The sequence below is a fragment of the Pieris brassicae genome, chromosome 1 (assembly GCF_905147105.1).
Source record: "Pieris brassicae chromosome 1, ilPieBrab1.1, whole genome shotgun sequence".
Classification (NCBI taxonomy): Eukaryota; Metazoa; Arthropoda; class Insecta; order Lepidoptera; family Pieridae; genus Pieris; species Pieris brassicae.
Genome location: NC_059665.1, coordinates 18,411,735 through 18,424,125, shown reverse-complemented (window position 1 = coordinate 18,424,125; position 12,391 = coordinate 18,411,735).

Here is a 12,391-nt window from a genome sequence, read left to right as displayed (position 1 = left end):
TTCTTATCTGATAATACTCCTAAGATCAGTGCACAGTATATGGTCTATTGAAATATGTTATTAGACATTGGCCAAGCATTTAAATGGTAACGTAAGCAATAACGACTTTGAAAAAAAACCTTTGTGAACTTACTTTTGAAGTATTTCAAGAAAACGTAGAACAAATGAAAAATCGTGTACTTAGGCAGTATGGATGGAAAATATGAGGACAATATAGAAAGACGAGTGAATACTGGGAATAGAGAAAATGGAGCATTGCATTCCTTTATGTTAAGCCAAGAAATCTCAAACGAAGCTTGACTGGCTGTACATAGCAGCCAAGAAGAGCATATGCCGACGTTAACATAAGGGAGTGAATATTGGGTATGGCAGATAAAGAATGAGAGTAAAATAAATCCTGTGGATTAAGAAGTATGGGTGGTGTAACATTGCGCGATAGGATTAAAAGAGGTCGTAATGATAAGGATACGAAAGGGAATGCATAGGTGGTTTGGCCATGTAGAACGGATCAATGAAAAGCCGTTAACAAGTAGGATATACGAGGCAACCGTGGATAGTGTTCTCTGTGTGGATGGATATTGGGTTGGGTAGGCCTTGACGTACATCCCTCGATCAAATCCAGGAGGTACAAAAAACAAGAAACCAGGTACAGAAGGGACAATTTAAAAATACCCATACCCGATGAGCAAATATATTGAATATTATGAGAGTAGATAAAGCTAGAGAGGTCAGCTCTGTAGAAAGTGGGGATCCGTGGTGTCTGCCTACGACCTCGGGATAAAGGTACCGACAATTAATACCCACGCTAAAGTTCTACATTTAAGAAAATACGATGCGGTTTTAAAGTTTGTTGCTTAAAAATATTCTGCATTATTATTTTAATATAAAATGCATGAATTTTTAAGAAAAAATAAGTTTTAAACGCAAGTTAAAAGTACATTATGCATAAGTGATAACTTCATGAAACACGAACGCAGTGCGGTAGAGTGAAACACAAGTTATTCAAGAGCAATTCAGCAATTCAGGCTTTCGAGGCGAGCTACCTCAAAAGCCTGAATTGTGTATCAAAGTACATCATCAAATATGTTTTATATTAAAGTCTTTATTGGATTGATTCGGACGAAACGACCGTGGTGACTGCTGGTAGATGGGGTCCTCGCCACTCCCTTTATAGGAGCTTGTCTTATCCCAGCAGTTACTATGTGCTTTTTCAAATCCCTTTTGATTAATGTTTATTTAAAGCATTTAAGTTAAAATTTGTATAAAAAATAAATGAATATAAATAAACTACTTAAGTATAAGATGACAAAAGGTTTCATTAGAAAATTTCACGGGAAAATTAAATAAAATTTGTTTCCGACTTTTCCATTAAAGTTTTTTGAGAATTAAATATTGTGCTTTTTATTGTTTACTAAGCACTACTATTTGATAGCCCAGAAATAGATTTTAATAAAGTAAATTTAATAAATACGTTCCTCCTACCTTTTCAATCGTCATAAGTATTTATCTCATTAACTTGTTTGCTTTAACAAACAACGTAAATATATCGTAATGTACGAATTTATTATTTACTAATTAAATCAAAAATATGTTTATTGAAGCTGGCTCTCGTTAAAATAAGTATATGAAAATACCTTCAACGTTATTTTTAGACTAACGCACTCTGATACACACAAACTTATTTGAAAAATGAAACTAATTCTTAATATTTTTTTGAGTATACAAAAATTAGTATTCATTTCACAACGTGCCAGGTCCAGTGAGAGCGATAAAGCTGTCGGTAAACTAATACTAGACAGATCGATCATCCACTCACGGACGGTGCACCCCAGCATCCACGTAGACACGAAAGTCAACATATTATGAAACATTCAAATTAATTAATTTTTTGCATGCCTGTTTACTTTTAATCACAGAGCAAATGCAGATTAAATAAAAATTTCGTTGACACATTATGAGAGAGACTTTCAAGTCGTTGAAAATCAGTTTCAGTTTCATAGCGGAACGTATTATCTTTTATTTTTAAGCTGTTAAGCAAGACGTTGGAATTTTTTATTTGATTTGATGTTCCAAAATAATTTAAACTTCAAAAGTTTTTCAATAAATTGCTAAATCTAATACATTATTTCCGATTTAAGTAAAGTACATGTACTGCAAACTCACTGTTAAAGCCTTCCGTTTATTTAAATACGGTAAACGAGATGCAAAGGAAGGCTAGGAATTCAGTGTATTTAGGTCCGCTTTATGTTTACAATCCTTTGCAAACACTAATTCGTTCAAAGATAACTAGAGATTATCGCTTTGAGCCATCCTATATGCTTTTTTAAAAGCATTGAAGTTAATTTGCTTAAAATGCTTTAAGAAAAATAGCACAAAATATTTATCGATTTTGAACTTTTATTTTGAACAGACTCGCCTTGACTCAATATAAAGGTAGATTTTATATGATATTTATAAAGAATTTTTTACTGAAGTTAATCTGTAAACAACAGCACAATGGAGGGACGGGTTGGTATGTATACATGTATACGTAGTATTAAAGGTTGTATAACATTTATAAATAAACATTCATAAACCATATAAATACTGAGAGCATTGAGATGAGGGTTGTAAGGAAATAAAAATAAATGGTTCGCCAACGCGTACACATATGTGTACATAACTTTCAAGCTTACTTCATATATAAAACTCAGGAATAGCGGCATATTCACTATATATTATAGCAAAATGTTATATTATACTATTCGATTTTCATGCAATTACAATACCATACTAGTTAAAGTCAATATTTCATGAATTGAAGAGCTTTGCTGTCTCGGCCTTCACGATGAATTTTTCGACTAAATTATTTGTTGTGTTTTTTTTGCTTGTAATGTATTATCATACTGTTACGAAGATGGGTCGACTGCAATGTTTCTAGATTTTTCCATTAGTTAGAAAACTTTTCAGCAGGCTGTAATATGATTTCTGACCGTTTCAGGAGAGGGTCAATCACATATTAGAAAATTGTAATTTCCATAATGTTACCCTAGTTTTCAGGAAGCTGAAACCTTTTTTCAGTCGGTTTCAGAACATGTGTAGTAGAGTGGTGTAGTTTTCAGGAGACCCGTTTTCAGGCGTTTTCAGGCCTAGTTATACCCCTTTGGTGAAGGAATATTCTAGACCGAACTTTCTAAGGACGAAATGATACGAGAGAGAGAGAGAGAGAAGATCAGAACTTTCTCGAAACTAGACGAGCACTCTAGAACGCCGTACGACAAGGACGGAGCAACGTGCGAAAGAGACAAAGAGTGCGGACGTTCTAGAATTGTGCAATCGCTACTCAGTAGCAAGCCCGCCTAGAAAGTTCTCGAATATTGTTTAGAATTATTCCCAGGGATATATAAGCGAGCCGAAACGCGACTAGTCACTTAGTTTTGAATGCGATTACACGAGAGAAACACCGAAGCGATAAAGTGCGAATAAAGTGAATATAAGTGATAAAGTACTGTGTGAAGTGTGCATAAGTGAAGTATTTAGTGACTGTGTTTTTGTGTGTTATTAGTGAATCTTTGCAATTAATTTTGTGTCCATAAATTCCTCATTGATTTGTCAAGAAATAAACCCTTGAAGAAATCTACGGCATTTTCTATCCGATCCCCTAGCTCGTAACAATACTGATGATACCACAAGTTCTCCATGCGTGTCATTATTATAAGTGATGTTTAAATCTGATTTAAGTTTATTTTAGCTGAAGGCTTAAGCTTAAATACAACTTAAATAAGTTGTGTGTGTTGTGTTAGTTTTGCCATTCCGAGGCATACAAGATGTACAAATTGAGTAAAATGTCAAGATCAAAAGCAATAAACACAACAAATGGATATTTACCGACCGAATAGAGTTCTTCTGAATAACGATGACTTGAACATCGGTCCCTGGTGCCGCAAACTTTCAGGGCTGCAAGAAGATTATTACTAAAGTATTCAATGTAACAGGATTTAATGAAATACGTTTCCTTAGCGTTTCTTTTTTAAATTCTTATATACTAATACACTTAAAAAAATGTGTGTGATATCCAATAAAATCTAACAAAGTCTTACTAAATGTTCTTCACTAAAACATATTTGGCACTAAATCGATGGCCATCATACGATACGTGTATAAGACGTACCCTGCTCGTAAATGGCTTGAATATGTTCAAGAAATAATATTTGACCCCGTCCCCGCTCTCCAAATCTACCCTATAACCTTAAAACTTACCGCTGTATTGATAATATTTTTAAAAACCAATAGGCATAATATTTTCTATCTTCGTCTCTTTCTTTCCTCCTTTTTGCGTTCATTTATTGATGTATTAAAATAGTTGTTCACTCCAAGACTTTTTTGGTCAAGCTACACAAGAAAAGGCTAAAATTTTATGAATTATATAATGAAAAACACACGCGCAACATTTAAGTTTTAAAATAGAAACAGCTCTGATAAGATAAAGGCTACTTGGAAAGTAATGAACGAGGAGACTGAAGGATTCTCTAAAAAGGATACTGAATATAAGGTTCACCTACTAAACGGCAAAATAATTGGTTCCACCTCGATGTATCCTCTGCATTTGAAGAGTTTTTACTAACATTGCATGATTGCAATGTTAGTAAAAAGTTGTATTCATATACAACCGTTCAGTTTCGCGGTCATTTGGAGGGAAAGGCTAAATTAGCCTCCAAAAAGCTTGGTGTGCTCAGCAAGGCGAGACGGTACTTCACGACGGGCCACCGCTTGCAACTCTATAAAGCGCAAATACGGCCCCACATGGAATACTGTTCTCACCTCTTGGCGGGGGCTCCCCAGTACCAGCTCCTTCCACTTGACCGTATCCAACGAAGAGCGGTTCGAATCGTCGATGACCAATCCCTCTCCGAGCGGCTCGATCCTTTGGCGTTGCGTAGAGATGTGGGGTCACTCTGCATCTTCTACCGCATTTACCATGGAGAGTGTTCAGAGGAGTTGTTCGGATTAATACCTGCAGCTGAGTTTCAGCATCGGACGTCGAGGCAAAATACAAAATTCCACCCGTATCACCTCGACGTCCGACGTTCCACGACTGAGCGTTTCTCAAGGCAATTTTTGCCGCGCACCACCGCTATGTGGAACCAGCTGCCCACTGAAGTATTTCCGAACCAATTCGACTTAGGGTCCTTCAAGAAAAGAGCGTACAAATTCTTAAAAGGCCGGCAACGCACTCGCGAGCCCTCTGGCATTGAGAGTGTCCATGGGCGGCGGTATCACTTAACATCAGGTGAGCCTCCTGCCCGTTTGCCCCCTATTTTATAAAAAAAAAAAAAAAAAAAACAACCAACGTTCTAAATTCTGCACCATCAGCCGCCCTTTTATTATTGCAGAATAATGTTCCTGTATGCAATTAAGACTTTATATTTAGACGCATTCGCTGCAATGATATTAAAAAAAAACATTTAAAAACCTAAAGATCTTTGGGGTGTATAAGTGTTTATTTAATCAATGCTATCAGTTTAGAGTTAGCTATAATATTTAATTATTTGTGGGGTCTTTCCAGACCCGATGAAGCTAAGAAAAACCACAACGTTATTTAAAGTTAGTATTCCGTCATATGGTGTTATTTTGTGGGGTAATGCAACTGACATTAAATCCTTATCCCCATGGGAGTCAGTCACAAGGAAGTTTAAAGAATTCTTTAATATAATTACATATAAGTAAGTAGGCAAGTCAATACAATTATGAGAATATTTCGTGGGTGCGGAAAATATAGACGTCTTTAAAAAGAATAGTATATAATATAGCTTGCATAATTATAGGACTCAAGACATTAATTATTTCCAAGGCACTTGTATACATTTTTTCAATATCCCAAAATCCCTAGTGAGACTCAAGTCTTGTTAATAAATAAATTCAAATCGTACGTTAAAGTAAAGCTTCTAGCTTAGGCCTATTATAATACAAATGAATATTTAAACGATCCTAGTGCTTGGATATGATTTGTTCGAGCATAAAGAGGTAACGTGACTGACTGTGAATCTCTCGGCTGCATGTCCAGACCCGGGTGCGATCGTCAACATCTACGACTGTTTTAATGTAAAGTAGGAATAAACCGTAGTCCATGTGGTATCAAATAATTTCAGTATAATTAGTATTTTTTTATGTAGTCAAGTTCACATTTCATTTGTCTACCTAAAATATGGCGAGGGGGCCGATTGCTGGCCATGCGTCATACTCGTGAACGAGTGCTACTTGTGGTAACTGGTCGAACTTAAATTCGTGTATACGGTAGTTATTTCTGCTATGTACTTCCGTGTTGTTCCCACGAGAATGTAAGTGTGTCCTCCCTGCCTAATAGCTGAATCTTTGTTTTTAATGTTTTTTTAATTATTAATTACTTACAATGTCTTGTGGAACATTGTGTAATTGTTACAGCTCCTTATAAACATTATGTAAAATAATAAAACTTGGCGATTAAAAAGAGTGTTGGAACTGGCAGTAAATGTAAAATTAGAAGCATTTAATATGTATTTCTTTATTGTCGTTCAAAAGTGTACATCGTGTTACGTAAAGTCAAAATCATTTGTTGATTTTGACTTTGACTAACAAAATCATTGAAAAAAGAATGCAGACAATTGATGATTTTTCCGATAACAATGTGCAACTTGATATTTTTTATGTTTCTTTGGGCCGTTGACTCCCATGACTTTAGTTGCGTGTTTGTATTATTAACCTACGTAATGAACTAAGTGTCTATGGTGAATAAAGTAATTCTGAGTATTGTGAAAAGTTTATCTATTACTATATAAGCGTATATAGTATAGTCAATATTGTATATGACCGTTATACATAAACGTATTTGTGAGCAGATACTGTTCCAAACATGAATTGAGTTTGCCAACAAATATGGAGTGCACATATATACAATTGTATGAATATACTGAATTTAAATTCTCTTTACGGATGGAACTGTAATATATTATATCAGGACTTCAAAAATAAACTGCGTATCAGTATACAGGTGGATTCTTTATTTTAGCTTCAATAGCCGAATAAGAAAGATTAATAAACGAAACGATCCATAAGAAAATTACTAAAAATAAATAAACCCAATATTATTATATTTTTTATAGTGTATTATAAGGTGGACATAGAATTTCAGGTAAATTTAGTAAATATGTAAGCAATTCAAATAAAGTGCTTATAAAAGTATTGTCTTAAATAATACTGGTAATTACATCTTTATTACCTTGTTGTTATTCGAAATTAATAAATTCTCAACATTTTATTAATACACTTGGCAGCGTCATAGCTCGCAACGGTCTTTTCTATTTCTTATAATTTAAATTTGGAACAGAAAAATTAATCTTTATAAATCCAGTACATTACGAAAATTTTATGTTTAATGTTTGTAAATTTTTTAACAAATGTGGTAAATGTTATGTATGTGTACTAAACGATCTAAAATTCTTTCGCGTTCATATTATATAGATAGATATATAGTTATTCTGCATTAACTACTTTAAGCCCTGAATCGAATGATCGGGTGGTCTATCGTGATAAGACTTATACATAAAGCCATGTTTGATGGAAACGAGGGCTAGGCGCGCTGTCACGCTGACACTGGCACGAAAGATAAAAAGGGTAACATTATCGGAAACAGATGTCATTCGTCTACGCAAATTTACGTGTTCGAACCAAATGTGAATTAAATAGATCGTTATTTACAAACGATAGACCAGAGTGTTCATGTGTTGATTTTATTAAACATTCCTTTATTGTGTTTCGTTTCTTATCGCTTTGACAATACAATGTTGTAAAATTAAAAATTGAAACGTTTATTAAAAACCGACGTACAAAAACTTATGATACGATATATTTTATTTTTACAATACGATTTAATAAGCAACCTAAAAAGTTTCAATTTAAATAAGTTACTTATAAACAATAACGACCAGAGAAACCGTCAATTGCCTAATACTATACATATTATTTCTTAAATGTCGTTATTGTATCAACATCACGATGACAATACGAAAAATGGTTATTTAAATTTTATTTTGCATTAATTCAACTCACGTTCAAAACGTTAATTGGTTTGCCTTTTGCAATTTATCTTCAAAACTCATGGGCGGGATAAATATGACTATTATATACCGTAGGAAATATGCAAAATTGAAAATCGTACGAATTTAAAATTGGGCGTTACTTTTACGTTGCTTTACGTAATCAAGTACCTGTTTGGCATGTGATAATAATTCTAAAACTTAGGGTAAGATTTAGAATCGAGTCTAAGTCTTACTATCGTACATCAAAGATGTGTAGGATTGTAACATACAGCATTAATTGTCGCGCTAAGTCACCATCCTAAATCTGAGGGTCCAACTCTGTTTGCAAATAGTTTTTGTTATTAACTATAAAATTGCCAGGAAATAAGGATTTTCGTCTTTACCTGGTCTCAAATGAAGGGCGTCGAAAAGACGACAATTTCTGGGAAATAATCTGACACACTATTTTTGTGACAAGTTTAATGTTTTGGTTTAGGTTTGGAGCTCCAACCATATATTATAACATCATTACTCTAATTAATAAATTTTATATCTCTTATATCTTAACACCCCATAGAATCAATATGTTTTCTATTTCTTATACGACGTTAAAGTGATTGATAGGATTCACAGTTATTACGCTGATACATAACCTTTAGGCGCTTGATTTATATTTAAAGGGATATTCTGTTCAGGCACATAATTGAATCTGAAACCCGAACCAACTTCGATTAACTTCGGTAAGTAGAACAAGATCCTGCTCCAAGTTTAAAATATTTGTCTTATTTCTATATAGAGATGTTGTGTTTGTAATGTTCTGATATATGTGCTCTAGTGAAGAGCTGTCATTGTTAATAAAGGTAGTTGAATTCATAAATATTAATATTAATAATATATAATGCATTTATTAATATTAATAATATATAATGCATTTATGTGCACCGTATATGTTAATATATATTATACTAGAAAGCAAGAAATCACAACAAAAAATATTTATTCCGCCACAAGCACGATTTGGTACAGAACATTGGATCATGTCCCAAATATATGTTTCACTATGTATAGTACAAAGAAATTAATTTTTCTCTAATGTCCATTGTGTGTTTTGTATTCAATCTATTTGTCCACCTTACAAGGTATCAGCTTTTATAGAGAACAAGTAAAAGTAAATTGTTTGTTGGTTTTTCCTGGTGGAGGTCTGATTTACAACGTATAAATAAGTTGCCAAATTTATACTTTTTAGAAATTAAATGGAAAAAAATAATTTAGGCAAACTTTTACAAAAATAATGCATCTTAAAAAATGCAAATGGTACTAATAAAAACTAAACCCATGGTTTTAATGGATTGGATACATGCCACTTAATAGCATACTTAATAGTGACATTACATTCTAAATTAAGTAAGTGGCGAAAATGATTAAGTATAGATGGCGCATTGAAAGCATAGGCTAGAAAGAATAACTTTTATTGAAAAATCTACAGTTCGTAAGTACGACTTGTATTTTATATATAAACATATAATGTGTATGAGAGACTGGGAATTTCAGTTCTTATTTTAAATCGACTTGCAATTTATAGATAATGTGATTAAGTATTCGTTTTTGTGTGTATGTTTTTAAACCGCTTTGGTGCCTTTCTAGTAAAAATATCTAAGGTCGTTAAAGCATAAAAGTTTCAAAGTGCATTAAAGCAAAGTTGGAAACCGCTTGCATGTTAAAGACAAGCCGCCACGTTCAAACTTAAAACTGGCAGTGTTGACCCCACTCGTACCCGAGTTGAGAATACTAAGATTTCTTTATGAAACAACTAGCTGTCCGCTCCGGGTTCATAATTGCACAATAATGGGTTTCAAAGTGTGCATAAATAAAAAAAATTATTAAACATACAATAATGCCTGAGTAAACCACATATAATATCAGACCCGTGTCCTATAAACTTCAAATAATGATTTCACTCACCAGTCACTTCACACAGCGTAGACATTGGTTGATTATGCGTCTTCAGCCATTTAAAGCTAAAGCGAGTTTGACTGGAATTGCCGTAAGAAGTTTTGCTCAGATGTATTAGGCCTTTTATATATATATTTGAAGTCATAGATATGACGCCCGACCCGTCCGTAAAGATTTACATTTAAACTATAGGTATATATGGATAGTTTGGCACGCTAGTCTACTGGACGTTAACCCGACCTAATTTATGATCATTGTACTATGAAGCAGATATTAGAAGTTAATGCCTTTCTATTCGTTAAAAGATTTTAGTAAAACTGTTACTGAGAAACCTTTGTTTGATTTATGGGACTTATTTTTTTTTGTATATTAATTTATTAGAAATTTGTACATAAATTGAAATGGAGGCAATTTCATAATAAAATTAATACATGTTCATAATGTTCATGTACATACACTGTATGTATCAATTATTTATGCTATAAATTACATATTTAACTTTGGATTGCATTTAGGTTAGGTTATTAGGTTTTAGCAACGTTTTAATTAAGACTATTAAATTATATCGCATCCCTTAAACTGCTTACGGTACCAACCATTTTGTTTTTACCTTAAAACAATTTAAAGTCTCATTACAGTATGTATTCATGTATATTATGGATTCATGTGATGTATTGTCTGCTAAATAAAATGAAATTTACATTTTCTTAGCAACGTCGATGCTACTACGACGATATAAGAAATATATATAGATAAGTTAATATTCTTTTATGCATTTTACCAATTTCCAATATAACATCTATTTATTTATGAAACTATCATTTACGATTTAATCGATAGATATCATTTGAAAATACTCTGCGTTACCGAAGTGAAGCAAACACAATGTTTATTACACAAATTAGTTAATTATTATCTACTCATTAAATCTAAACAACAACAACAAAACAACAAAGTCTTCTTCGTCATTAATGTAAAGTTGATATCTGTTTTCGACTGTTATACGAGTAGCTACACTTTACAATGCACAGAGGAGCTTTAAGGTTCGCAAACACAATAGGCTCGTCACTGCAGGCGACGGTCCGCTTGATTTTAAAACTTTCAATATGAAACATTTTAAATCTTGTTGATTACACTGTATTTAAAAATGAATTCCGTTTGTCTAATCTGTCTATTCTGTTTATTGTTCTACTTACAAGTGTCATTTTAAGAATCTATTTGCAACGTATCACCACCACGAAGTCAGCTGCCTGTAGACTCATAATCAAATCCATTAAATGGTTTCCTTTAGTTATACCATACCACTTTTTGAAAGGGTTGTTAAAATATTGTGGCAACTGACAGCCTTTCACCTAACATCAGATCCTGAGACTCGTGTCGATTTACTGCAGTCGTATACAATAAAATAAAACCGTGGAACCGTTTATGATTGAGCTGCGATTCAATCACAAAAGAAAATAAAAAAAACCCGCCATTTCTTGTTTGATTTTAGTGACACATCATCAGCTCTTCTATTTAGGTCAGTTCACTAATATATTACCATTATCCTAACTAGCTATTGCGGCCCTTGCGTTTAAGATATATAATTTATTAATTCAATAAACACAAAACAAATGATAACTTACTAACGTAATAAGTTTTAAAATATACTTGGAAAATATTAATGTATAGCAGGTTTCCTGTAATAGTATAATATTTAGTTTTATGTTATTTTTAGTCAGAATTTGGCCATGAATAGTCTGTAAATAAATAAATAAAACGTGAAATCATTCCGGTTTCCCTAATCAATACGTACCCCATTTTCACCGCAAAACCATTTCATATCCCAGACATATATCAACAAATGTAGCTCAGACTGCGGATAGCTGTGAGCTTTATTGAGTTTCCCGGGGATGCCGACTACACTTACACCACTTTCCTTTGCAATATAGCCACGCTTATACGAACATTTTACTGAGATTACCTCCTCAAAATCCCAGCTTCGCATGTTTTAAGCGAATGAAGAAAATACTCGTATTATATGGTTATAAAGATTGAAGGTTGTTATTATTTACTGATTTTTTTTCTTTTTTTAGAGTTTCGATTTACTTCTATATATGGTTAAGACATCGTGTTTACTATAGACGTAATAGACACCAGAACAATAGTTTTAACATAACACGCTCACAAAAAGTATTAAACGTGGAAAATAAAATGATATAATTACGTATTCCATTTTCATTAAAATAATATTAATTTCTGGCTAGTTTGCGAGGTGTTATTCGCTCCGTGTGACGTTACTCAATTATTCAACCTGCGAATGGGGTCACATGTAGAACGAATCTATACATTATTTAAATGAAATTCAAAATTACTTTCATTGTTTGATTACTTACCACCGCGGCTCGTTGGTCATGTGCTTGAAG